This window comes from Miscanthus floridulus, chromosome 7 (assembly GCF_019320115.1).
Source record: "Miscanthus floridulus cultivar M001 chromosome 7, ASM1932011v1, whole genome shotgun sequence".
Classification (NCBI taxonomy): Eukaryota; Viridiplantae; Streptophyta; class Magnoliopsida; order Poales; family Poaceae; genus Miscanthus; species Miscanthus floridulus.
Genome location: NC_089586.1, coordinates 61827170 through 61854020, shown reverse-complemented (window position 1 = coordinate 61854020; position 26851 = coordinate 61827170). Strand labels below are relative to the sequence as shown.

The following is a 26851-nucleotide window of genomic DNA, read 5'->3' as shown; positions in this document are numbered from 1 at the left end:
CACAGTGTTGTTTGAAACTTGAAACTTTTGTAAGTGTTACAATGCTTTACAGTGTTCGTGTAGTGTACTTTGGTGCCTCATAGTTTCAAAACCATGGAGTTTTAGATGATGTTGATATTGGCAATGTTGGAGCTTACCTATAGCTCTACCACTTTGATTAATGTATCTCTCGCTATTTCGCGTTGGTTTGAGAGTTTGTGGGAGCCAAAGTTTGTGTTTCAGTTGTATTTTTGTGGTAGTATTGGTTTCTTCAGTATTTGAAACATGGCCAACTGTGCTTGCAGTGATGTAGGCCACGTGGTGCCCTCGCTTGCCCTCGCTGCTTGCATGGCTGCCAGCTCGCCACCTTGCTTTGCTCAAGTAAAGGAAAACGGCGCCCTCTGCTCCCTCTCTCATTCACTCGTCTCTCTCTTTCTCTCCTCTGTGTCTCGCTCACCATGGTAGAGGCGAGATGGAGCTCCATCACTGCCGCTACTCTCCTTGCTTCGGCCTTCCTCTACCTAAACCAGCCATGCCGCTACTGGCCATAGCAGGGCCGCAGCTGGCCGATGTCTGCCGCCCGGCCTCACGATGCCATAGTGCTTGACCACGTCTACGCCACCATGGCTGGCTCTTGGTAGAGCGCTTGAGCAGCCACGCCATCCTCCTATTGCTACCACCAGTCAAGCTATGGCTAGGCATGGTCCATGGCTTTCCGCGGCCCCACAGCTCACCGTTGGCCCCTCCCTGCTACTGCCGGCTCCGTGGCCAAGCCCGGACGGCCCCAAGCAATGCGCTGCTCCCTTGCTGTAATGAAGAGAGCGAAGGACCATGGGCAGGAATTAGAAGAACTAGGAGGGTCTAAGTGCGAAGTTGTGACTCAGTTGAATAGTGCCAGAAAGGATCTTTTTTGAGATTAATTTATGAAAACTACATGGTCCCCGATGTAAGATCTACATCCCTTTTCTTTGGTTTTTGCAGATTTGGATGATCAAATTTGTAAATTCATAGTAATTAGAAAAATCATAAAATAGTAAATGAGGACTTTTTGGAATCCTTGTGAAATTATCTATTCATAATATTTCATGCTTTCATTTAAAGTTTTTGCTGTAAAAATCAATTTGTGCAGTTAGGTTTTTAATACTAGTTGTGTCTTGTCTTTTTCATAACTGCAGTTGTTGTGCTAAAATAAATGTGAAATTTTTAGGGAGTTCTACTCAGGTAATGTTTGATGTCTGGTAAAAATTTTAGGAGCTTAGTCTTGATAGTTTAAGAGATATAAAAATAACAACTTCCCTATGTTGCTTTGCTCCTATTCTGAATAGGCCTGCATGTTTGAATTAATTGGCTCAGTTAAGTCATGAATCATGCCTTGATGACAATATAGGAGTTGTAGTACTTTTCTTAATATTTTCAAAAAGCTAAAAAGCATAATTTTTGGTTAAGTATATTTTTAGTTATAGTTGCTTTAATTTATGTGGCTGTTTCTGCCCAAACCCTAGATAGGGTTGCCTTGTTGGTACTGTGGGGCCTTTTCAATAGTAGAATTAACTTTAGGTGTTTATAAAAAAGTTGTTTAGAATTTACTAATATTTCTAAAAACTCTAGAACCACATTTATTGGACAAGTAGAACTCTAGTTATAGCTGTTTAAAGTGGTATGTTAGATTATGTCCATGTTTTGGACAGAGATGCCATTATTGGATTAATTGACCTTGTTAACTGTAGAATCATCTTAAGATGAGAATAATAAAGTTGTAGGTAATTCTATAAGATTTTTAAAAAGTTATGATTCATGTTTGTTGAAGGTCTAGAATTCCACTTATACTTCTCTAAAGTTCCTATCAGGTTTCTGTACCACTGCTGTTTGGGCTGCATGTGTAGTTTTGCTTGTGCAATTATTTTCGTGGTGTAACTGATGTTTTCTGTGGTTGTAGTGAATACCAAAGTTGTATCTGACTTCATAATCTAGCTTGTGTTAAATTTTCATGACCATAGGCATGATAATTTAGGAGCTATAGATTTTATAATTTCCCTATCAGGTTTTGCATGCTCTCTATACGGATCTGAATGATTGTGTTGTTTGACCCAACTTTAAACTTTGAATAATGTCTTGGAGATAATAGAAGAAGTGTAGTTCTTTTCATGAGCTTTCCAAATTGTTAAAAATCTCTCCTTTTGGTGGTCTAAATCTCCTGTTATAAGCTTGTGAAGTTGCATAGCAGAATCTATCCAAGTCTGAATAGAGGTGCTCAATTGTGCTTGATTGACCTTGTTAATGGTGGAATCACCTTGTGATGATAATAAACACATTTTTTATAATTTAATAATCTTTCTAGAAAGTTAAGGTTCATGCTTGTTTGATGTCTGCAACTCCAGTTATGCCTTTTTGAAACTACTACTACTTTTCTATCCTAGTTCTGTGCAGATCTAAAACATTGGCATGTTTGACCTTGTTAGCTTTATAATAAGCTTTTGGTGATAATAACAATGTTGTAGGCAATTTCATTATCTTTCCATAAAGTCTAGGATCACCTTATTTGGATGTCTAGATCTCCAGTTATGGATAAAACAATTGACTGATGTGTTGCTATCCAGATTTCTATACATGTGCTAGGCGATTGCTTTAGCTTGCTCTTGTTTTGGCTAAACATGTTGGTTAGTTCTTGATCGATGCATGGGTGCAATATCTGAACTTAAGTTCACTTGTGTGCCATGCCTAATATGCTTTCTATCCCTCTATAATAGGTTGTGTGATGTTCAGTTAAATAACTCTAGGTGCCTATGTCTTGCATGATCTTATGTTTGTCGTGAATGCTATTATGTGATCCATCTCATATTACCATTCTTCATATTCATGCACTTGCATCTTGCATCTCATCTAGGTACGCTAGATGAACCACGTGAAGGACGTGATGTTAGAGCCGAACCCAAAGACGGTGTATGGTGGACCTATCCCGAAGATGGAAGGACTGGACAAGTGCTAGGATGGGAGATACTCGCCAAGCGAGTGTCATCTAACAAACACTGACCTAGTGTTGGTTCATAGGCAAGCCTCGGAGCATTCTAAGCCTCCTACGTTTTTATAAATATCACTTGAGTTCTTTATGTTTGATGCATTAGGTTATAAGAGTTGATTGGAACCACTTGATGCATAGAACTACCTTGTCCAGAAATATACCTTGAACCCTATGTAGGTCCAAGATCGAATGTATGCTTAGCGATGCTTAGACCGGTAGAAGTTGGGTGATTTTCTGTCACCTAGCGAGATATAGGTGGATACCAAAGCACGGTTTGCTATATTTGCTATCATGGAAATAACCATGTGTTAATAATAAATGGAGACTGGGCGAGATGTCGATAGAGAAGCAAGAAGACATGGAGGTCTTGGGTGTGGATCTATCCCTGTCTGTGTCATTTAAGGACTGATGCGCTATACATCCTTATGTCATGTTGAACGCATGCCTATCACTTAGTTGGTTGGATAACTCGTTTCGACCGCGAAGCCGAGTAGCTCAACCCAGGCCGAGAGCCAAAAAGTGAAAGTGCGCACTCTGGCGGTAGTAAGGATGTGCGGGGAGCCTGAAAGGTCCTTGTTTGGTTTTGGTAATTGAGTGACAACTTAGGTGGACTAATTGTGTTTATGTGAGATACACAGGTGATTAGTCCACAGGTACATATGTGTGAGCAACATATGCCATGAAGGTGAAAATGGCTTGGAGATGTTGCAAAGCTCACACATGTGAAGATGAAGGAGCTCATTGCACATGAGACATGACATTGAGTCATGTGATCAAGGTGGAGAAGATCAAGACAAGACTTGGCTTGATGGACCGGTTGCAAGCGTGAAGGGCAAGTCGAAGGCTTTGGAGTGATGGACCGCGTGGCAGTGAAGCTTGAGCAAGACTTGGCGCCGATAGACGATGGTAATGGTGAAGAGCAAGTGAAGTCAAGATCGATGAACCAATATGATCACGTGATGATATGAAGTGGATCATATCATTGTTGATCATGTTGGTGCATGTCATTGAAGGAGATGGAATGGAATGCGCAAGGCAAAGGTATAACCTAGGGCATTTCATTTCACCGGTCAAAGGTGTGTAGAGAAGTTTATGACCAGGTTTAGGATAGATGGCCGTACTATCAAGAGGAGCAAACTTGTTTGTATATCGGTCATCTAGTGCCACTCGAGTGATCTAACTTTGCATCATCGCTAGGATCGAGTGGCGTGGCAAGTTGAGTGTCTAACATCCTTTGGGAAATGATTGTGAAAAGCTAACACACATACACATGGTAGTGTACACTTGGTGGTGTTGGCACATCTACAAAGGAGGTGATTTGGTGCTTTTGGGAAAATGAAATGCCTATTTTCTATTGCGCCGGATGCAAGTTCTTGTGGTTGGCACATTGGAGCAAGGGTGAAGAAGTTAGAAGTGAAAACGAGTTGATCGCAAAAACACTGGCGTCGGTCAACTGACCGGACGCTGGGTCTGGAAGCACCGGACGCTGGCAGGGTGCGTCCGGTCAAACTGACGGGTCTACACAGTACCGAGAGTATTGCACCAGACGCTGGTCTGTGTCCGGTCAAGATGGACCGGACGCGTCCGGTCGAAGAAATATGCCTCGGGGAGCTTACTGGAAACGACCGGACACTGGGGCTTCAGTGTTCGGTCAGTTTTACCAGCTGCGTCCAGTCAGGTCAAGTGACCATTGGGATCAGGACGCGTGGCCATCTGTGGACGACCGGACGCTGAGGTCCAGCGTCCGGTCAACACGACTGGAGCGTCCGGTCGGCCTGATTTTTGCCCAGTAAAGGGGTAACGGCTAGTTTAGCCCTTAGGGCTATAAATAGAAGTGGCCTTCAGCCATGGTTGGTGCTGAGCACCTTGGGGGACTTTGTGTCCATGCTTGAGAGTGCTTAGGAGCCCTCCATCTCACACATACTTGATAGCGATCATCCGATTGTGTGAGTGAGCGATTCTAGTGCGATTGCATCGTGAGGTTGCATCGAGTGGCACTAGGTGATCGAGTTGCAAGGCCGATGGTGCTTGTTACTCTTGGAGGTTGCCACCTCCTAGATGGCTTGGTGGTGGTCTCCATCGAAGCGCGCAAGAAGCTTGTGCTGCGCTCCTGGAGAAGTGCTTGTGAGGGGCATTGTGCTCGCCCCAGTGGGAGCCACAGAAGAGCAACTCTAGTAAAGCGTGTCATTGAGCTACCCTCACTCAAGGGGTAGGTTCTTATGGCGCCCTACGTGCGGGCTTAGCGGGTGATGCTAATTAGCCGCCGAACCACCAAGTGAGCGGTCGACACAACGGGGACTAGCGTGTTGGCAAACACGTGAACCTCGGGAGAAAAATCATCATGTCAACCTTAGTCTTCCCGTTGGTTTGCATCCCCATTACACAAGCTTGCAATTACTTTTATACATATTAAGCTTGTGTAGTTGCTCTTGTAATTAGATAGCTTGTGTAGCTTGCTAATTACCTTCTTGCTTGTGTAGCATAGAAGTAGCTCCCTTGCGTGGCTAACTTGGTTTTAGTAACCTTGTTAGTCACATTGCTTAGTTTGTGTAGCTAAGCATTTGCGCTCTCTAATTAGGCATTGGTTGCCTTGTTATTGAGCATTGCTAGTGAGCTTAGTTAGCTTTGTGCTTTTGCTTACTAGCATGTGTAGGAGCTCCCTCATTGCTTAAAGTACTAGTGGCATAGGTTTGTGTGACCTTGCTCCTAGAATTGATTAAGAGAGCTCTAGCTAGCCCAGCACCTTTGTTGCATAATTGTTATCTTTGAAAGGTGCTAGTGAACATATATAGTGGGGTATAGTCTTGGCTAGACCGATAGTTTTAATTCCGCATTTGTATCGGTTAGCCGACGCGATTAAGTTTTAGAAAAGACTTCACCCCCCCCCCCCCTCTAGTCGCCATCTCGACCCTTTAGAGCCATTGGCATAAGTCCAAAGGTGAGATTGACCACCTAGCAGAGTGGACTCCCTAAGAGTGCGGCGCTAAGCGGACCTATGAACTTGTTTTTGAGTTGTACCAAAGGTGACCCGAGGCAACCACTGATCAGGTTGATTGGGTTTATGTTAGGAATAATTCCCCAGCTGGGTAGGAATCAATTTGAATCGTCGTCTCTCTCGGATAATGAGAACTTGACTGAGCAGCGGCAACGTAGAGACACTTAATTGAACTTGATGGTTATAATGATGATGTTACAACATTATACCGGCTATGGTTACTATTGCCTATTACTAAATGATATCCCACATGTTTGGCATAGGTTAGTTGCTAATCTAGAGATAAATAGCTATAATTAACTTGGTTACTAAATTGTAAAAATGTATAGCTCAACTCTTGGCTTTTATGCAAAATGTTGTCAAGCTAGCTCCACCTATAAAGCCTTGCATACTCCTTGGTGTCACTTTATTTCTAGTTTATGATGGGTAAGTCTAGCTGAGTACATTCGAGTACTTAGGATTTATCCCACCATGTTGCAGGTGAAGTTCTCGGGCTGTTGAAGATGGTGGCTAACCACCGGTGGGCTCGGTGAGTCTATATTTATTTCTCATCTATATACTTTTATCAGAGGATGTCACTTATGCTAGCAATGTATTTGGTACTTATATTAATGTAATCATTTGAAAGTTATCTTGTTTTCACTAATCGGTTTTGAAACCCAAACTTGTACTATTATTTATGAACCCATTTGTAATATTATTTCCGCTGCAACTCTACGTATGTGATATATATTTGCTTAATCATATGATCTTGGTTGTGATGTTGATTTACCGAGGTCCTTCGTGACCCTCGGCGGACTACCGGGTTATATAAGTGAAAGTATGTGTGTATCAACATGTTAGCGGGGATAGCCATACTTGATCTTGTATAAATTGGGTGATTCTATCACACTCATGAGAAGCATTGAGCTCATCAAAGGATTGCTTAAGAGCTTTGAGCTCTTTCCTGCAATTCTTTGCACTCATTTCTCTTCATCTCAAGACTTGTGTGAGCATTCTCCAACATATCCATGAGAGCCTCCTTGGATTCCTCGTCATCATCATCACTCCTACAATCATCACTTTCACAATCATCATCACTCTCATCATATTTTACCTTAGTGGGCTTTGCCATGAGGCAAGTTGATGGAGTGTCGAAGAGAGAAGGCTTGTTGTTGATAATAGTGCTTGCAAGTGCCTTCTTCTTGGACTTCTTGTCATCATCACTAGAGTCACTATCCTTCGATGATGCATCACTATCCCATGTCACCACATAGCCTCTACCTTTCTTCTTCTTTTGGAATGTCCATCTTCTTCTCTGTCGCACCCAATTTTGCATAGCAAAATCAAGTACTCATATATGTGCGCCCAGGATGTCCAAACACACATATACCATCAAATTGTGATAATATCAAAGTAAAGTACTTATTACATCACATATCTCATCATAATGTTAATACATAGTTTTGCTCATTGGCAACATTATTACACACAGTGGAAAACTAAACCCAAACTGCCATAGGGACTCCAACTGGTGAACATCATCCTAGTAGTCCTAGACATCCTCCGGAAACTCTTCATACACGTTATATGTTACCCATCCGGGATTTTCATTGAATGTAAAGCAAGTGTAACCTCACCATGCTTAGCAAGTATATCAAAGGGATCTATGAGGCTCAAAGTCTAGACACGGTTTGACTGTGGTTCGCAATTTTTGTTGATCAAGTTTTAGCATCCTGAATCACTACTTTAGTGAACAATCCCAAATCCCAAGTGATAATAATGTATAATCAAGTTTATATCAATTCCCAACCATCCATAGTAACCACTAATCATGAAGGATCCAGATCAGCTCGTATCCATGAGCATGGCTATTATAACAGGTCAAATATTTCTACAGAAATTGTACAACTTCACCCACCGAGCCGTGATTCCCAATGTCGAGGTTTGCAAAGCCCACAACACCTCTACCTAGGAAGTGTGGTAGGGTTTCACTACATAACCCTTTCGCTAGTCACACTAACAAGTCATAGCTACTAAAGTTTCAGCCGTCTAGCCGTATGTGGCCCTCCTCTAGGAGTGGCACGCGTGGTCGCGGCACGGATACACACACCCTAGCATCCAATCCAATCATTACATGCATACAAATAGACTTCTATTAGAATAGTACACCAAATAGTAGAAACATAGATTGAAAAGCTTATAAATCTATTCTACATACTGCTACAAACACGTGAGCGAAAGAATCACTCAAATCAGACTTAAAACACAAAAGTTATGCATGAAATAAGGTTTCAATGACATTTCTATAAATAAACCGAACTCATTTTTCAATTAAAACAATTAAAATCTGAATTTACATGGATTATGGACTACTGCGTACTATTTCTAAAATTTATAGGGACTGAAACGAATAAAAATAGGACTGAAAGGTATTTCTTTTGAACTGAACTAGACCGCGAGTTGTTTCTCTAGAAACCGAGGGGCTAATCTACAAAACATGCATGGCTGACCGTGGGTTGACTATGACTGCTGATTAGACAGCCAATTGGCCACGTGCGAGTGGTGTAGTGCACCATGTGTGCATGGGCACGCGCTGACGCGGCACTATGGACCGAGTCCATAGTCCGTGGTGGACCGGTTACACACTAGACCGGTATGTTTTAATCGTGGCCGTCCACGCGAATCCGACGGCGCAGGTGTGATCGGGAGATCCCCCGCCGGCTGCACAATGCCTCCGGCAAGCCCACCATGGCCGGCAGTGAGCCGTGCGCTACGGCACACGGCGGTAGGGCATTCTGGTCCATCCCGATCGAAACCAAACACACCTACGCGTAGCCTGAGATCCTGCGGACTCAATGAAGTGAAAATCTAGGGTGGGGAACACATTAGAGCGATGGTCGCCGTGATGGTACCATGGCCAACATGCCTAGAACTCATCGGTACAGCGTTCCAGGGCGTCATATGCCGAATATAAAGCATGGGTAGGTGGAGGAGCTCATCGCGTGGTCGAAGGAAGTGATCGTGGCGTCTAGGAGGGCTCTAAAGGCATGGGTCGATGGTGGCGGTGACTGGAGAGAGAAAAGGGGCATGGGTGAGGGTGAATCTGAGCAATCTGTAACCAAAACCAAGAAGTGAGGGCACCTACGGCTGTGGTGGGTCATGGCGGATCTTCGAGGCACATTGGCGACGTGGATTGGGCACCGAAGCAGGTGGACGACAGCGGCAGTGCGTGAGTTCGAGTGGCGAAGGAAGAAAGGAGAGAGGGAGGGGTCTGGCTCAGGGTTTTGTAGGTAGGTGGTGGGCGGTAGATGGCAAGGAGCGATGCTCAGGTGGATTTGGTCACCTTCCATGCAGGCGCGACGGCGGCGACTTGCCAGTAGGTGGAAGCACCATCACCGGTGGCGAAGAAAGGAAAGGGGGCGTGGGTGGCTGACGGGTAGGTCCCACATCACAGCGAGGGATAAGGGAGTGGAGCGCGTGTGGGCGTGACGTGGGGTAGGCCAATGTGGGCCAAGGTGCTGAGCTAGGCCATGCGGTGAGCAGTAGGCACGCGCGTGGAGCGATGCGAAGCAGGGCCGTGAGTGGGCCGATGCAGTAGCAGGCCGTGTGTAGGAGGAGAAGGAAGGGAGGGGGGCGCTGGCTAGGCTGCCAGCAGGCTAGGCCTAGTTGCTGATGCGGGAAAATAAAAAGAAGAACTAGTGCCAGTTCTAGGGGTTGGGCTGGAAAGGGAGAAAAGAATGTTTTTCAAAATCAAATCCTTTTCTATTTCTATAGCTTTGAAAATTGATCAAATTCAAATGAAATTTGAATTCAACCTCAAACAATCTAGCCCTTCACTCAACCAAAAATAGTATGCTTTGGCATGACTACAACAAACATGTTTTTAAACCATATAGTTAATTTTATTTAACCAAAATTTATTATTTGGCCTAGGTTAAAAATACATAGAAAATCAAATAAATGCTCAAAGTTAATTACTAGTTTGCAAATGATATTTTAGGGTGTTACATTCTCCTTCTTTCTTCTCTTCTTTCTTCTCCTTCTTTCTCCTTCTTTTCTTTCTTCTTCTCATCCTTAGCATTATACTATTGTAGGGACAATCTGCTACAACGTGATCCTTGCTCTTGCACTTGTAGCATCTTCTCACATACTCCTTGTTGCTCTCTCTTCTCTTTCTTGCACCATGGCCCTTCTTCTTCATGAATTTGCCAAACTTGTGCACAAAGAGAGCCATAGCTTCATCATCAATGTCACTAGTATCTTCATCATCACTTGATGTTTCTTTCTTGGACAGCCCTTGTTCTTGGATGATGAGCTAGCCTTGAATGCTACACTCTTCTTCTTCTTGTCTTCATCTTCCTTCTTCTCATCCTTGTCAACCCCCTCCCCTTCCACATGGTATGTCTCTTGTGTCATGACATCACCTAGTACTTGATTAGGGGTTAATTCCTTCAATCCTCCTCTTATGGTGATCATTCTCAACATCTCAAATCTTGGAGGCAAGCCAATCAAGAACTAATGGGATACACCATCATCATTGATCTTCTCACCCAAAGCCTTCAAGTCATTGATGATCACTTGCAATCTATGGAACATCTCTGGAATGCTTTCATCATCCTTCATCCTGAAGCTTGTCAACTTGTCCTTGAGGATGTACAATTTGGCACTCTTAACCGCTGATGTGCCCCCATATGTTTCTTCCAATCTCTTCCACACTTCACTATCTCTTTCACAATTCTTGATTTGCTCAAACACCATTGAATCAATGGCATTGTACATGGTGTTGAGAGCCATTGTATTGCATTACTTGTTTGCCTTGTCTTGGTTGGTGGGATTGGTGGGATCATGGATCACATAGTCACTCTCCATCACATCCCACACTTGATCATTGATTAAACCAAGGTACATCTTCATCTTTCTCTTCTAATAATCATAACATGTGCCATCAAAGAATGGTGGTTTGCCCCCTACAAGGTTGAACACAATTTGAGCCATAATTTGACAACGAGGTTGTTAAGCCTTCAATCAAACGGTGACTACGGCTCTGATACCACTTGAAAGGTCCTAAATGGCTAGAGGGGGTGAATAGCCTATAAAAATTCTCTACAAATACACTAGAGCAAGTGGTTAGTAATCTAAATGGCAAAATGCAATTTTGCTCTAGCTCTATAAGGGTTGCAAGCCACCTATCCAAATAACTCTAGTTGCTATGATCACTAGGCACACAAGAAACTAAGTTGCTACTCACTAAGAGCTCTCAACAAGGCTACACTAAAGAGCTCCACTAGGTGAAACTAAACTAGCAGGCATGCTCTCAAAATTAGCTACACTAAAGAGCTTGCTACACAACTAGTTTGCAAAGAATGTAAGGGAGTAAGGTGATTATACTGCCATGTCAAGGAATAAACCAATCACAATATGAATACCAATTCAATCACCAAGAGAATTCCAATCACAATGGACACCAAGATTTTCACCTGAGGTTCACGTGCTTGCCAGCATGCTAGTTCCTGTTGTGTCGACCAACACTTGGTCGTTCGACAGCTAGTAGGTATCACAACCTAGCCAACAAATGGTGCCTGCAAGAACCTACCCACAAGTGAGGTAACTCAATGACACTGAGCAATCCACTAGAGTTACCTTTCGGCGCTCCACCGGGGAAGGCACAAGACCCCTCACAATCACCGGGACATGGCCACGAACAATCACCAACTCATACCAAAGCTCCTCTACTGCTCCAAGCCATCTAGGTGGCGGCAACCACCAAGAGTAACAAGAAATCCATAGCCACAACGATCCCCAAGTGCCACTAGATCCAATCACTCAAGCAAATACGCTTGGAATTACTCTCAATCTCACTATGATGATGAATCAATGATAGAGATGAGTGGGAGGTGTTTGCTTAGGCTCACAAGGTTATCAAGTAAGTCAAAGTGCTAAGAGAAGTGAGCCCAAGCCAGCCAAGCTCTATTTATAGAGCTCCCAAAAGAATAGAGTTGTTATACCCCTTCACTAGGCTTGCTGTGTATCAACCGGATGCAGTTCGGTTGCTGCGTTCGGTCGCTGCCTTGCTGCCACGTGTCCCATTCAAATTAGTGTAGTCATTGGCACCCAACGGCTAGATCTAACATGTGATCAGACATGACACTTAGAAACAAATGGACACTCCCTGAGCAGCGTTAGGTCGAGTCTAGAGAGCTCCTAGAGCCACCCTAGAATGACTTGGGCGCACCCGGTCCTCCTAACTAGACCCAGCCAGCATCAGGTCACACATCAGCATGCAAAGCACCTCACCTGACCGGATGCGACGCTCAGTGTTAGGTCGCTCGTTGCATAGAGCATTTGGTCATGATCAAAATCCACACCTGATTTAGGTCCAGGCCATGACCTGACACGTCAGATCAACGCAAATAGACGTAGCCCAGCGTCCGGTCATCCCTGCCTTAGCTGCTCACGTCGGGGTCAAATACCTGGATGCGTCCAGTCCTAATTCCAAATGTGTCCAATCACGTCTACGCCACCTGCCTGAGTCTAGCACACTAGATGCGTCCGGTCACCCTAGTGACTAGCGCGATCAACTCCTTTCTCAACACCCTTGCTTCCAAGTTACCAACCACAAAGTGTCTCACCATTATGCACATGTTTTAGCATTTTCTCAAGCATTTTCAAGGGTTAAATGTTAGCACACTAGGTCCCTAATGCATATGCAAGAATCATGTCACCCAGTGGCACTCGATAAACCACTTAGCCAAAGATTTTCCCTCTTTATAGTATGGCTATCGATCCTAAATACACTCACACCCTCTATGGTGTCTTGAGTGCCAAAACAAAAACATATTTGATACATTTGCCTTGATCTCCTTGGTTTTTGTTTTTCTCTTTCTTCTTTTCCAAGTTGGAGCACCTGATCTTCAAGTTTTGGTCTCCACCATCACCATCACCATCATCTAGCTGCATCACCTTGGCTTTGGACCATCCTCTCTTGTCTACACACTTAGCTCAAGGTTTAGTCCATAGGTTTCATCAATTATCCAAAACCAAACTAGGGCTTTTTAGCAGTGCTTCAGAAAGGTTGCCCAAGGATGAGGGGTGATTCTTTCATTGTTTCCATGTTGAGCACCATGAAGTTGGTAGGGACAAAGTAACCCCGAATTTTCACCAGGATATCTTCGACAATCCCTGCCAAATAGCAGACCAATGAATCGAATAGAGGGAGCAGCATTGGTGTAGGCGCGAGGTGAGTGAAGTGTAGCTTGTCGAAGATGACCTTGGGCATAACACTAACTGCTAGCCCCTAGGTCGCACAAGGCATGATCGAACCGCTAGGGTCCCTATTGAGCATGTGATGGTGGGGCACCCAAGGTCCTTTTTATTAGGTAGATAGTTGAGTATAGCTATGCTACACTCTTCCGTCAGCTTGACGACCTCTATGGACGATAGTGGTCATTTGTTGTTGATGATTCTTTGATGTACTTGGTGTAGGAAGGTACATGTAAGACATCCATTAATGGAATGCTCAGATGTATCTTCTCTATCATCTCAACAAAATGAGCGAATTGCTTGTCCATCGCTTGCTTTCTATTTCTGGTAGGAAACGGCAAGTAGCTTGTGTCGATAAAGTCTTGGGGTGCCGTTTCCTCTTCTTGCTCTTTTTCTTTTTGTATTTTTGTGGAAGGTTCTGCCTCCTAGAGCTCTTTTGCTTTTCCTTCAGATTGGTTAGGATTTGGTGGATCACAAGTAGACTTACCACCCCTCGTGGTCACCGCATTGACTTTTTCAAAGGAATTCTCAAGTTGCCCTAGGATCTTCCCATTATTATCAATAGGAATAGCAGCCAGCAATTTGAGTTAATTGAGTTTCTATCATTTTATTAAAGCTCAATTGATTCTTAATAGAAGAAGTTAAACTTTCAATTTTACAATTAATATTCTCCAACATTTTATCATTAAACATAAGCTTTTTGGTAAGATTTTTATTAATTGCCTGACCTAAAACTAGGTCCCTCAAGGAGGGTTCGTTTGAATTATAGTTTGAATTGTAATTTGAATTGTAATTATTGTTACCTCCTTGGAAGCGTGACTAACTATTGTTACCTTGTCAAAACCCATTGTTGATGAATGCGGCAGTCCTCATGGGTTTCAGGGCAGTCATTCCCCAAATGTCTAACATTGCCACAGACTCGAATGTCATTTGCGAGTCTATGGCCAGGATGGTGCCCTTCATGGCTTCCTTCTCATGGGCATGTTCATCCAACCTATTCATAAGTAGGTCCATTTTTCTGGCAAGCATGTCCACCTTCTTCATGGTATGCATGTCTTTTTGTTGTTTATTTGACCTTTCCTCCCCCTAACTTTGATTAGACACCATCTTTTTAATAAGAGCCTGTAGCTCCATCGATGGTGAAGGATAGGAAAGCTCCACAGCAGCAGCATCGATGTGCCCCCTTGACATGGGTGTTAAACCCATCATAGAAGTTCCAAAGCATGAGCCAATTTTCTATCCCGTGGTGTGGGCATGTCTAGATGTAGTCCTACAGCCTCTCCCATGCCTCCGAGATAGTTTCCATGGAGTTCTACTGGAAATTTGAAATCCACCACTCAGGTTTTGCCCATAGGGAAGAACTTCACGAGGAATGCCATGGAGCATTTTTCCCACAGTGTTGATAGCTTCCTTATCCTTGTAGAACCACTAGTTCGCCTTCCCCAGCAAGGGAGAAGGGAAATAGATGGAGCCTGATGCTTTTAAGTGCGACGTCCTTGATGATGATTGTGTCGCATAGCTCGAGGAAGTGTTGGAGATGTGCATTCGCGTCCTCGCTAGGCAAACCACCTACACCATCATGATGAGGCTGGTCCTTAGCTCAAAGTTCCCCATGCCCATGTTGGTAGCGGGCCCAATGGGCACTGTTTGCGACAGCGGGGATAGAGTAGTCATAGAGTGACATGGCCATGGCGAGTGTAGCAGATGGTGCTAGGGTGACTGGTTTGTTTCTCAGAGGAGTAGAAGAAGAAGTGGCACTGGGACCGGTTCTTCCTTAGGAGTGCCTCTAGATTTCTGATGTAGTTTTCCAGCAAGACAAAACCAGTCATACACTATCATGTTTTCATCCCACAAAAGGAGAAAACACGAAAGACTAGCCTGCATGAGTAACGGCTACTACACAATCATATTATTGTGGACATGTCCTACTAGAATCTTTTCACTTATGCCTTCCCTGGCAATGGTGCCTAGAAATGCATGATTGGCATTTCTTAGCGACATCACTAGAAATAGAGATAGAATCTATCCCTAGCAACGACACCAGAAATACCTTTGCAATAGTTCTTAACAATTATAGAAAAAATATCTGCAAGCGCATGGATCTATCATTGAAGCATTTCACTCAGAAGTATTTAGGGTGTCGGGGACCAATACTAGGGTACCCAAAAAGGAGGAGCTAATGATCATCAACATTGATTCATCCGAGCAATCAAGAGCATGACTACAGCTCCAACCGACCCCCAGGTGTAAGGGCTCCGCCTCGCTCGACCCCTTGGGTGTGGGCTCTGTCTCACCCAATCCCAAGGCCATGGGGGTCACTCCCAAGGCCATGGGCTCTGCCTTGCCTGACCCCCAAGGACGTGGTTTCTACCTTGCCCGACTGCTCGGGTGCGGGCTCGGTCTCGCTCGACCCCAAGGACATGGGCTCCGTCTCGCCCAACCTCTCGGGTGCGGGCTCTGTCTCACTCGACCCTAAGGCCACGAGCTCCATCTTGCCCGACATTGAGGCCATGGGCTCCACCTCGCTCGACCCCTTGGGTTCATTATCCGTCTCGCCCGACACTAAGGCCGTAGGCTCCGTCTCGCCCGACGGGGACCCATACCGCTGCCAACCACTCTAGGTCTAAGCGTATAGGCCTAGGTCAAAACTCTGATACCAGGAAAGAGACTAGCATGACTCAATGTAACCCGTGGCCATGATGGGTCATACCTGAGGATTCACATCAAGAACAGCATCAGACGTGCCAGTGCCATTCTGCCTAACCCTTGTACGAACGTTGATAGGCACGTTAGTTCACTACGATGTCCGTCGGGATGGAATGGAATGCCATGACCAGTAGACAATGCCTGCGCATGGCACTAGTGATGAATAGGGCCACAACGTGGAGCCATCCCTGTTGACATCTGTAGGATCGGTGGGACCCGCGTAAAGAAGAAGAAGGACCTAGCGATCCTGAAGGCCTTCTTCTCTCTCTCGTTCTTCTCTTTTCCTCTATTGTAACCTGCGCTTTCCCTTGGCCTATAAAAGGAAAAGCAGGGCATCCCATGAAGGGGGGCCGATTCAAGCCGGATGGACCCATCAAGACCCGATCGGATCTAGATCCGCACAAGAGCACGACACGAACACAAGGCTGAGCAGTGATCAAGCTCTCAGCACACGTTCACTCCTCCCACCAGAGGCTTGGGATCATTTCCCTCTATTGCACCCATTTATAACCCCTACTACAAACTTTCAGTGCTAGTAACACTAAGCAACATCGATGAATTAAACATAGGGACTTTCTGCCCTAATCAGTATAAATCTCAGTGTCCTCTAAAGCACACCATCCTGAGCTAGATGCGCAATACTAGAAATTTACTTGTTGGTGGTAACTCGAAACACCTGACCGTTGGCAAGCTAGGTAGGGGCTTCTTGCGCATCTCAACATCCACATTAGGCCTCGAATGGCTAGTCACGGCGTCAGCTAGGTCCTAGGTGCGCACATGCGCTTCGAGAACCTAGACTTCATTGTCACGACTAGAGGGAGAGATGGTGTAGGCTCCCATCGCTGTCTAACCTCTCCACTCCACTAGCCTCGACATCGATCGCTTGAGGCGCTTGAGGAGCTACAGTTGCATGCACTAGAAGACCATGCCCCTAGGAGCGACCAGCTCCTCAGCTTCAATTACGGTAGGCTAGAGCGCTACATCGGTGCCTTCCTAGGGACTCCGACCATCATAGGAGGACCTAGGGTTGCCTCACCTTCTCCTTCACCAGTCATGACATAGCTAGCTAGGGGAGAGCCGCTCTCCCTAGAATACCTCATCCGGAGCGCCCTGATAGTGCTCCCATCTGGTCTCCGCAATGCCGTAGAGACCATTGGCCACCTTGTGGCACAATGCACGCCTCCATCTCCCACGAACGAATGAGTTCATGGGGATGACTGAATATGTCACTGGAATCTTTCCACTGACCTCCTCATGGGAGAATCGGGGTCGCCCTCTGACTCTGACTCCAGCAGGGGGAGCCATCACCCTTCTCGGTGAATGTTTTATGGTAGGTACCCTTGAGGGGTATGTCGAAAGCATCCATGAGGGAGAGGCTACCCCAATGAATGACCTCGATGACGAGGTCGAGGGGGATGCAGGGGCCCCACCTTGCCTATAAGTAGAGCAGCTGAAGGCCCAGCACCAAGAGATCAAGGAAGCATGGCTCTAGCTCGAGCAGGAACACAGTGGAGCAGTGAGCGAGAGATTGAGAGCCACAAAGACGTTGGGCGTGCGTGTGTCCATGGCCCGTGATGTGAACCGAAGGATCATCAAGGATGACGAAGCCCTCCCACACTTCACCTTAGGCAAGCCAGAACATCACTGTTGTGGCAGCCTTGCTTTGGGGGCTTTTGGGATTCATGATGCCCGAGGATCAGTCGGGCCCATTGCGAGATTCGCATGCTACTCGAGTGTGTGGCAGCACAGTAGGCTAAGAGCTCACTGTCCCAACAACGCTGAGCTCAACGCCAGCCAGCGCGCGCCATCAGAGTGACCCTGACAAGGACATGTTGGTCCACCAGGCGTAGCAAGGTAGTAGGCCATGCACCGTGCTCCTAGTGCATGAACGTCTCAGCCTCCACCATGACACGCAGTGATACCCTCGACGCCCGTAGACGTACCCACTGGTGATACGAGGGAGGGGGCAAGCCATGACTACCACTCTCGTCATGGAGGACACTATGATAGCTGGTGAGGACCAAAGCCCGAGCCCTGACTTGCTAGGGACCTTAGGCCTTCGGCCAACACATCCTCAACACCGTCTTTCCATCGTAGTACCGACCACCGAACAACATTTCAAAATACTCTAGGGAAATGAACTCCAGACTACTGGCTCGAGGATTATCGGACTTGCTTGCCAAGCTAGTGGAGTGGATAATGACAATTTCATTATCCGCAACCTTCCATTGTTCCTGGCTGATTCGGTGTGAACATGGTTGGAACACCTTCCGCCCAATAGAATCCAAAGTTGGGCGGACCTAAAAGAGATCTTTGTGGGAAACTTCTAGGGCATATATGCACATCCTGGGAACCCATGGGATCTCAACAACTACCAATAGAAGTCTAGGGAAACTCTTCATGGGTACATCCGGCGCTTCTCCCGGTAATGCAATGAGCTGCCCAATGTCACCGACGCCGATGTCATAGGAGCTTTCCTATCTAGGACCACTTGTGAGTAGGGGTTCATAAGTTGGGACGTAAGGGCCCACGAACCACCAAGGAGCTCCTCGATATTGCCACTAGCCACTGCCTCGGGCGAGGAGGCAGATCGAGGCGATTTTTGATCAGCCTCAAAGGCAAGGCGAAGTGGGATGAGGATGCTAGCAAAGGCACCTCCAACCAGTCCCAACAAGAAGAACAAGCAGCTGGTGTGAGGGACTTGGTGCTCCACCTCGTCCTAGAGCAACAAGAATCGCCACAAGCTCTCTCAACCGTAGCAGTGATCATACATCATCGCTGAAGGTGCTACAAGGCACCTACAAGCTCAAGACCATCAACTGATGAAGTCTTTGTCAATGCCTGGAACATCGAACAGCTATGTCTCTTTTACCCTTAAATTTACTGCATGCTTTCACTTATCGGTTTTCGCTATTAACTCATTGATCTTTTGTGACTGCTCGACCCCAGCAATGGCAAGCGGTCAGGCCTCACTCGGGGACTGATAAGAGTATATCTGTCCATAGACATTCTCTATGCTCGACCCTTTCACATGTTAAGGCCTAGAAGCCAGGGTTGCAGAAACAAACACTGAGTAAAACTGGTCAGGACTACAAGAAACCTACGCTCGAGCGGCTATGGTGTTTTTGCTTACCAACATGATAAGAGTTTTTTCCACACCCTGAGCTTTTTAGCCATAACTATGGAAAGAGCGGTACACATTTAAGGGCATATCCACCTAGAAAATATTTTCTGTGCTCGACCCTCTCTCACGTTAAGATCAAGAAGCAAGGGTTGTGGAAATGAATGCTAAGTAAAATAGGTCAGACTACAAGAAACCTACGCCCCAGCGGCTATGATGTTTTTGCTCACCTAGCGTGATCAGAGTTTGTTCACCCGCACCCCAAGCTTTATAGCCTTAATGATGAAAAGGGTCGGAACGCATTAACCTTTTTATACAAAAAGGGGTGAAGGGCTCAAAATCTATATGGCCATAACAAAATTTAAAAGCTTGTCCACTTATTATGAGCTCACCGCCTAGCTTATCTGCCTAACTAATTTCTTGGGGGAATGATCTCATCCTCTATCACTACAGGGTAAGTCCTATGCCAGCGGGTCACCCAAGTCGATTGGACAGCTTGGCCCACTGCCAAGAGATGGGTAAGGAGTAGTAGGATGCCCCATCCGGGTTATGCTGACTCTGTCACGAATGACGGACCCAAATTCCACTCAAACATATATGATAAGAGCTCCTCGAACCCATCACTTGAGCCATCAAGGTAAGTCCTATGCCAGTGGATCACCCAAGTCAATTAGATGGCTCAGCCCACTATCGAGAGATGGGTAAGGAGCAGTAGGATGCCCCATGTGGGTTATTCCAACTCCATCACGAACGACAGGACCTAGATTCCACTTAAACATATCCGATAAGAGCTCCCCTAAACCCGTCACTTGAGCCATCGAGGTTACTTTACCAAACCCCACTTTACTTTTCCAAGTGCATGAGCGTTCATTCAGTCCATTCTCATACATCCAAGCATCGCATATGCAATTATTGCATCACAACACTTCGTGTCGTGCCACGAAGCGATAGTCGTCTCATTCAACATGAGCGGCAACCGATCGAGGTTCGAAGGTCAACCCATAGAGGGCTCAAGACCATGTCACATCCAACAGAGCTAGGGAAGAAAACATAGATGAGCCCCTAGCGGCCTTCACCTGACCCACTCAAAGCGGATAGAGTCATCTCAACCTTCTCAGTTTGATCCTTATCTCGAGCCATGCCTATAGAATCTCCATCAAGGGGAGACCAATGGGCCACCTGAGTCAGTCTCTAGAATGACTCGAGCATCTACCTAGGAGGTGGGTTAAGAAGCAGTGGAATGCCACATGAGGGCTATGTTGACCCCATCATGAACAACTGGACCTAGATTCCACTCGAACATGCCCATTAGTGAGCTCATTGAGCGTGACACTCGAGGTTACGATCACAAAGATGAGCTGACCCTCAACCTGGACCCTCGCTACGCATGGGGGCTCGAGGAAAGTTGGACTTGCAAGGAGACCAAATGCTGTAGTCGCAGAACGATGGCTTGGATCCTAGGGATGAGATACATATGAAAACTATGAAGAATGTTTCTAAAAACAATAGACGCTTTCTCCTACTAGTTTCGTTATCATCTCCTCGATCTTTAGTGAAACCTAACCCTAGCAATGGCAAGGGGTCGGGTCTCACTCGGGGGCTGATAAGGGCATATATATACCCTTTCCAAAATAGTTACCATGCCCGACCCTTTCTCACGTTAAAAAACTAGAGGCAAGGTTTTGCGGAAATGAATGCTGAGAAAAACTGGTCGGACTACAAGAAACTTACGCCCAGTGGCTACAACACTCTTGCTTACCAGTGTGACCAGAGTTTTCCACCCACACCTCATGCTCTATGGTCTTAACAACAGTAAGGGTCAGAACGCATTAACCCCTTTTTCACATAAAAAGGGAGAAATAACAAATTTGTTCAAACAAAATAACAAGCTTGTTTAAACGAAAGGGTCAGGAACTTGTCTGCTGATTACAAAAATGACCATCTGACCTATTTAACTAACTAGCCCCTCTGGTGGAGAACAATGACTTCTATCCTGTCCGCTAGGTCCTACTGAAAGCAGAGCCACCACCATTTCCATCTCCTCTAGCTCGAGGACTTCATAACCAGGCACGTAGCCATGGCTCATTGCCTCCAGATTCGATGTGTAAGGAGCAGTAGGATGCCCCATGCAGGGTTATGCCAACTCCATCATGAACGACGAACCTAGATTCCACTTAAACATATTCGATAAGAGCTCCTCGAACCCGTCACTCGAGCCATCGAGATAACTTTACCAAACCCCACTTTACTTTTCCAAGTGCATGAGCATTCATTCGTCCATTCTCATACATCCAAGCATCGCATATGCAATTATTGCATCACAACGCTTCATGTCACGCCACTGAAGCGATAGTCATCTCAATCAACATGAGCGGCAACCGATCGAGGTTCGAAGGTTGGCCCGCAGAGGGCTCAAGACCACCTCATGTCCAACAGAGCTAGGGGAGAAAACACAGATGAGCCCCAGCGGCCTCGCTCGACCCGCTCAGAAGCGAATAGAGTCATCTCAACCTTCTCGTTTGATCCTAAACTCGAGCCATGCCCATAGAATCCCCATTAAGGGGAGGTTAATGGGCCACCTGAGTCAGTCTCTAGAATGACTCGAGCATCTACCAGGAGGCGGGTTAAGAAGTAGTGGAATGCCACATGAGGGCTATGTCAACCCCATCATGAACAACAGACCTAGATTCCACTCGGACATGCCCATTAGCGAGCTCACTGAGCGTGACACTTGAGGTAATGATCACAAAGATGAGCCAACCCTCGACCGGACCCCCGCTACGCATGGGGGCTCGAGGAAAGTTGGACTTGCAAGGAGACCAAATGCGTAGTCGCAGAACGATGGCTTAGATCCTAGGGAGGGGATACGTATGAAAACTAAGAAGAATGTTTCTAAAAACAATAGATGCTTTCTCCTACTAGTTTCATTATCGTCTCCTTGATCTTTAGTGAAACCTGACCCTGGCAACGGCAAAGGGTCAGGTCTCACTCGGGGGCTGATAAGGGCATATATATACCCTTTCCAGAATAGTCGCCATGCCCAACCCTTTCTCATGTTAAAAACTAGAGGCAAGGTTTTGCGGAAACAAATGCTGAGAAAAACTGGTCGGACTGCAAGAAACCTATGCCCCAGTGGCTACGACACTCTTGCTTACCAGTGTGACTAGAGTTTTCCACCCACACCTCGTGCTCTATGGTCCTTAACAATAGGAAGGCTCGAAACGCATTAACCCATTTTTTCACATAAAAAGGGAGAAAGAACAAATTTGTTCAAACAAAATAACAAGCTTGTTTAAACGAAAGGGTCAGAACTTGTCTGCTGATTACAAAAATGATCGTCCGACCTATTTAACTAACTAGCCCCTCCAGTGGAGAACAATGCCTTATATCCTATCCGCTAGGTCCTATGAAAGCGAAGCCACCACCATTTCCATCTCCTCTAGCTCGAGGACTTCATAATCGGGCATGTAGCCATGGCTCATTGCCTCTAGATCGATGTTGTCCCCATAATGAGAATGAGCAATCACAAAGGACTGATTGACCCTGGGGTGAAGGGCATTCCTCTTGAGTAGAGGCACCCAAGCCATGATCTCGATAGCACGAGCCACAAATGAGCTAGTCCCCTCCGACCGTACCATCTCAAGGTCGTCGCAGACCACTCTGAGGGCAGGCACTCAGGATACCGAGCTCATCACCCTCCACTTGAAGATTTCTCCTCACCTTGATGAGATCCATAGCCAACCTAGTAGAAATGCTCTTGGCCTCTATCTTCTGGGTCATCTCCCTTTAAGCTCAGCCTGGAGGGAGCCGACCTTCTACTATGCATCATCGCGCTCTTGGCAAGCCTGGTCATGCTCTCAAAAAGCCTGGTCACACTCCTCATGAGCCACACCACGTTCCGAGCAAAGCCTCTCTATAGTTTGGATCAACTCATTCTATTCCTTGCATAGCCAAGCGACCACTGTGGCATCTAAGCTTGCCCTTTTTTCTAGGGCCATGAGCTTCTTCTCAGCCCCTAGCTTTGGATCCCTTTCTTTCTCAACCTCACCCAAAACATCAAGGATCCGCTAGCGAGTTTTAGCATCCTTCTGGAGTACCTCATCTCGCTCCTTCCTAATCCTAGTGGCTTCTTCGTCATCCTTCAACGACCTCGCTAATTGGGCCTTGAATGCCTTCTCAGCCTCATCATCATCCCGACGAGCCTCGCCCACCCACAACCGAAGATTGGCCGCCTCCTCGGTGAAAGGTCCTTGTTTGGTTTTGGTAATTGAGTGACAACCTAGGTGGACTAATTGTGTTTATGTGAGATACACAGGTGATTAGTCCACAGGTACATGTGTGTGAGCAACATATGCCATGAAGGTGAAAATGGCTTAGGAGATGTTGCAAAGCTCACACATGTGATGATGAAGGAGCTTATTGCACATGAGACATGACATTGAGTCATGTGATCAAGGTGGAGAAGATCAAGACAAGACTTGGCTTGATGGACCAGTTGCAAGCGTGAAAGGGCAAGTCGAAGGCTTTGGAGTGATGGACCACGTGGCGGTGAATCTTGAGCAAGATTTGGCGCCTGATGGACTGATGGCAACGGTGAAGAGCAAGTAGAGTCAAGATCGATGAACCAATATGATCATGTGATGATATGAAGTGGATCATATCATTGTTGATCGTGTTGGTGCATGTGTTGCATCGACATTGAAGGAGATGGAATGGAATGCGCAAGGCAAAGGTATAACCTAGGGCATTTCATTTCACCTGGTCATAGGTGTGTAGAGAAGTTTATGACCGGGTTTAGGATAGATGGCCGTACTATCAAGAGGGGCAAACTTGTTTGCATATCGGTCATCTAGTGCCACTCGAGTGATCTAACTTTGCATTATCATTAGGATCGAGTGGCATGGCAAGTTGAGTGGCTAACATCCTTTGGGAAATGATTGTGAAAATGCTAACACACATACACATGGTGGTGTACACTTGGTGGTGTTGGCACATTTACAAAGGAGGTGGTGTTTGCAAGGGTGACATGGTGGTGTACATTCGGCGCTTTCGGGAAAATGGAATGCCTATTTTCTATTGTGCCGGATGCAAATTCTTGTGGTTGGCTCATTGGAGCAAGGGTGAAGAAGTTAGAAGTGAAAATGAGTTGATCAGCAAAGATGCTGGCGTCAGGTCAACTGACCGGACGCTGGATCTGAAAGCACCGGACACTAGCAGGCTACATCCAGTCAGGCTGACATACAGTGACGCAGAAGCTGGAGTGCGATCGGACACTGGCTGCGTCCGATCAGGTGTGACCGGACACGTACGGTCGAGGTTGGTACCTTACTGGAAACGATCAGACACTGGGGGTTCAGCGTCCGGTCAGTTGAAGCTGCTATGTCCGGTTAGGTCAAGTGACCATTGGGATCAGGACACGTGGCCATCTGCGGGCGACCGGACGCTGAGGTCCAGCGTCTGGTCAACATGACCGGAGCGTCCGGTTGGCCCAACCGTTGCCCAGTGAAGGGGTAACGGCTAGTTTAGCCCTTGGGGCTATAAATAGAAGTGGCCTTCGGCCATGGCTGGTGCTGAGCACCTCAAGGGACTTAGTGTCCATGCTTGTGAGTGCTTGGGAGCCCTCCATCACACATATACTTGATAGTGATCATTCGATTGTGTGAGTGAGCGATTCTAGTGCGATTGCATCGTGAGGTTGCATTGAGTGGCACTAGGTGATCGAGTTGCAAGCCGGTGGTGCTTGTTACTCTTGGAGGTTGCCACCTCCTAGATGGCTTGGTGGTGGTCTCCGTCGAAGCACGTAAGAAGCTTGTGCGGTGCTCTGGAGAAGTGCTTGTGAGGGGCATTGTGCTCGCCCCGCGGGAGCCACAAAGAGCAACTCTAGTAAAGCGTGTCATTGAGCTACCCTCACTCAAGGGGTAGGTTCTTGTGGCGCCCGACATGCGGGCTTAGCGGGTGATACTAATTAGCCACCGAACCACCAAGTGAGCGGTCGACACAACGGGGACTAGCGTGTTGGCAAACACGTGAACCTCGGGAGAAAAATCATCGTGTCAACCTTGTTCTTCCCATTTGGTTTGCATCCCCATTACATAAGCTTGCAATTACTTTTATATATATTAAGCTTGTGTAGTTGCTCTTGTAATTAGATAGCTTGTGTAGCTTGCTAATTACCTTCTTGCTTGTGTAGCATAGAAGTAGCTCCATTGCGTGGCTAATTTGGTTTTAGTAACCTTGTTAGTCACATTGCTTAGTTTGTGTAGCTAAGTATTTGCAGCTCTCTAATTAGGCATTGGTTGCCTTGTTATTGAGCATTGCTAGTGAGCTTAGTTAGCTTTGTACTTTTGCTTACTAGCATGTGTAGGAGCTCCCTTGTTGCTTAAAGTACTAGTGGCATAGGTTTGTGTAACCTTGCTCCTAGAATTGTTTAGGAGAGCTCTAGCTAGCCCAGGCACCTTTGTTGCATAATTGTTATCTTTGCAAGGTGCTAGTGAACATATATAGTGGGGTATAGTCTTGGCTAGACCGATAGTTTTAATTCCGCATTTGTATCGGTTAGCCGACGCGATTAAGTTTTAGAAAAGACTATTCACCCCCCCCTCTAGTCACCATCTCGACCCTTCACTCGGCAAGGGGAGTTAGCTCAACCACCCTCTGTTGGGCAGCAATGAGCTGAGCTATCACCTCCTCACATAGCCATGCCTCCTCGATGAGGCAGTCCTCGGCTTCCTTCTAGTTGATGAAGGAACCTGAGACTTCCCCCGGCTACTGAGATATAAGGGACTGCAGGGAGACAATGGTCAGGATACAAAAAGTATATAGAGGAAGAAAAGGGCAAGAAGCAGGACCAAACAATACTCGATCAGAGGGAACGACAATGTCGCTGCAATGCGCCCATGGCGTGGTCTAGGGCCTCAAGCATGGACCGATCCCTACGTTGAGGCTCTTTCGCTCCATGCTCTATGTGGCATTGTTAAGGGTAAAAAGCATCAATGCTGAATCCTACGGATCCGCCCACTAGAGTAGGGGCTTGCCCCACACGGGCGAGCCACTACCCACCGACGTCAGCGTCAGGGACGACTCACCACTAGCCTCAAGCGCCGCCGACCCCTCTCATCGTGATGTCCCCGCTAGGATGCCCCCTCCGACGATAGAAGGGGTCAGCGGTGCAGACGTGAACCTCTCTCCTAGCACCATGACTCCTAGGGACCCCTCGGCCATGTCCCCCTCCATCCGACCCGCTGTCAGGCGCTGTCACTTGGGTCACCGATGGCATGGGTCGCGCCAATGCCTTAGGCGACGCTGTGATTGTGCCTGATTGTGACCCATCTATCATGGCCGCCACCACCACCACCTACATCGGTGGGGTCCTGACCGGCTGCATCGTGCCCGCCATGGTTGGCGCCACGAGCGCGGTCGGTAGCCCCGTCCGCCCAACCGTTGGCAGCAGTATCATGGCCATCACCGGGTGCTCCACGACCTCTAAAGGCACCCATTGAACACCCGTGTCTGCTCGTCCCACCGAGGGCATAGGCGCCACAGTGGGCAGTGCCCGATTGACCGGCAACGCGGTCACACTAGCACCGCTCCCGCAGGAAACGGGCGCAACACCAACCGATGGTCGCCGCCCCGATTGGAAGGTGATGCTCTTCTTCGGCGCCAGCGCCAAAGGATTCTAATGCCTGCCAATGCTGCAAGGGACAAAAACATAAGTCATGACAAAATCTGACTAAAATAAGAAAAAATAGAGGAATTAATAACTCACCACAGCGTCGTCGGGCGACAGATG

The 26851-nt window shown here is 46.6% G+C and overlaps 1 non-coding gene across 1 annotated transcript; it reads left to right on the top strand.

Annotated features, from left to right (window-relative positions):
- The first annotated feature begins 14473 nt into the window (after positions 1–14473).
- LOC136468168 (small nucleolar RNA R71) lies at positions 14474–14579 on the top strand. The gene has a single exon (XR_010761705.1). It is a non-coding gene; the product is annotated as a small nucleolar RNA R71 (small nucleolar RNA).
- Positions 14580–26851: the final 12272 nt, after the last annotated feature.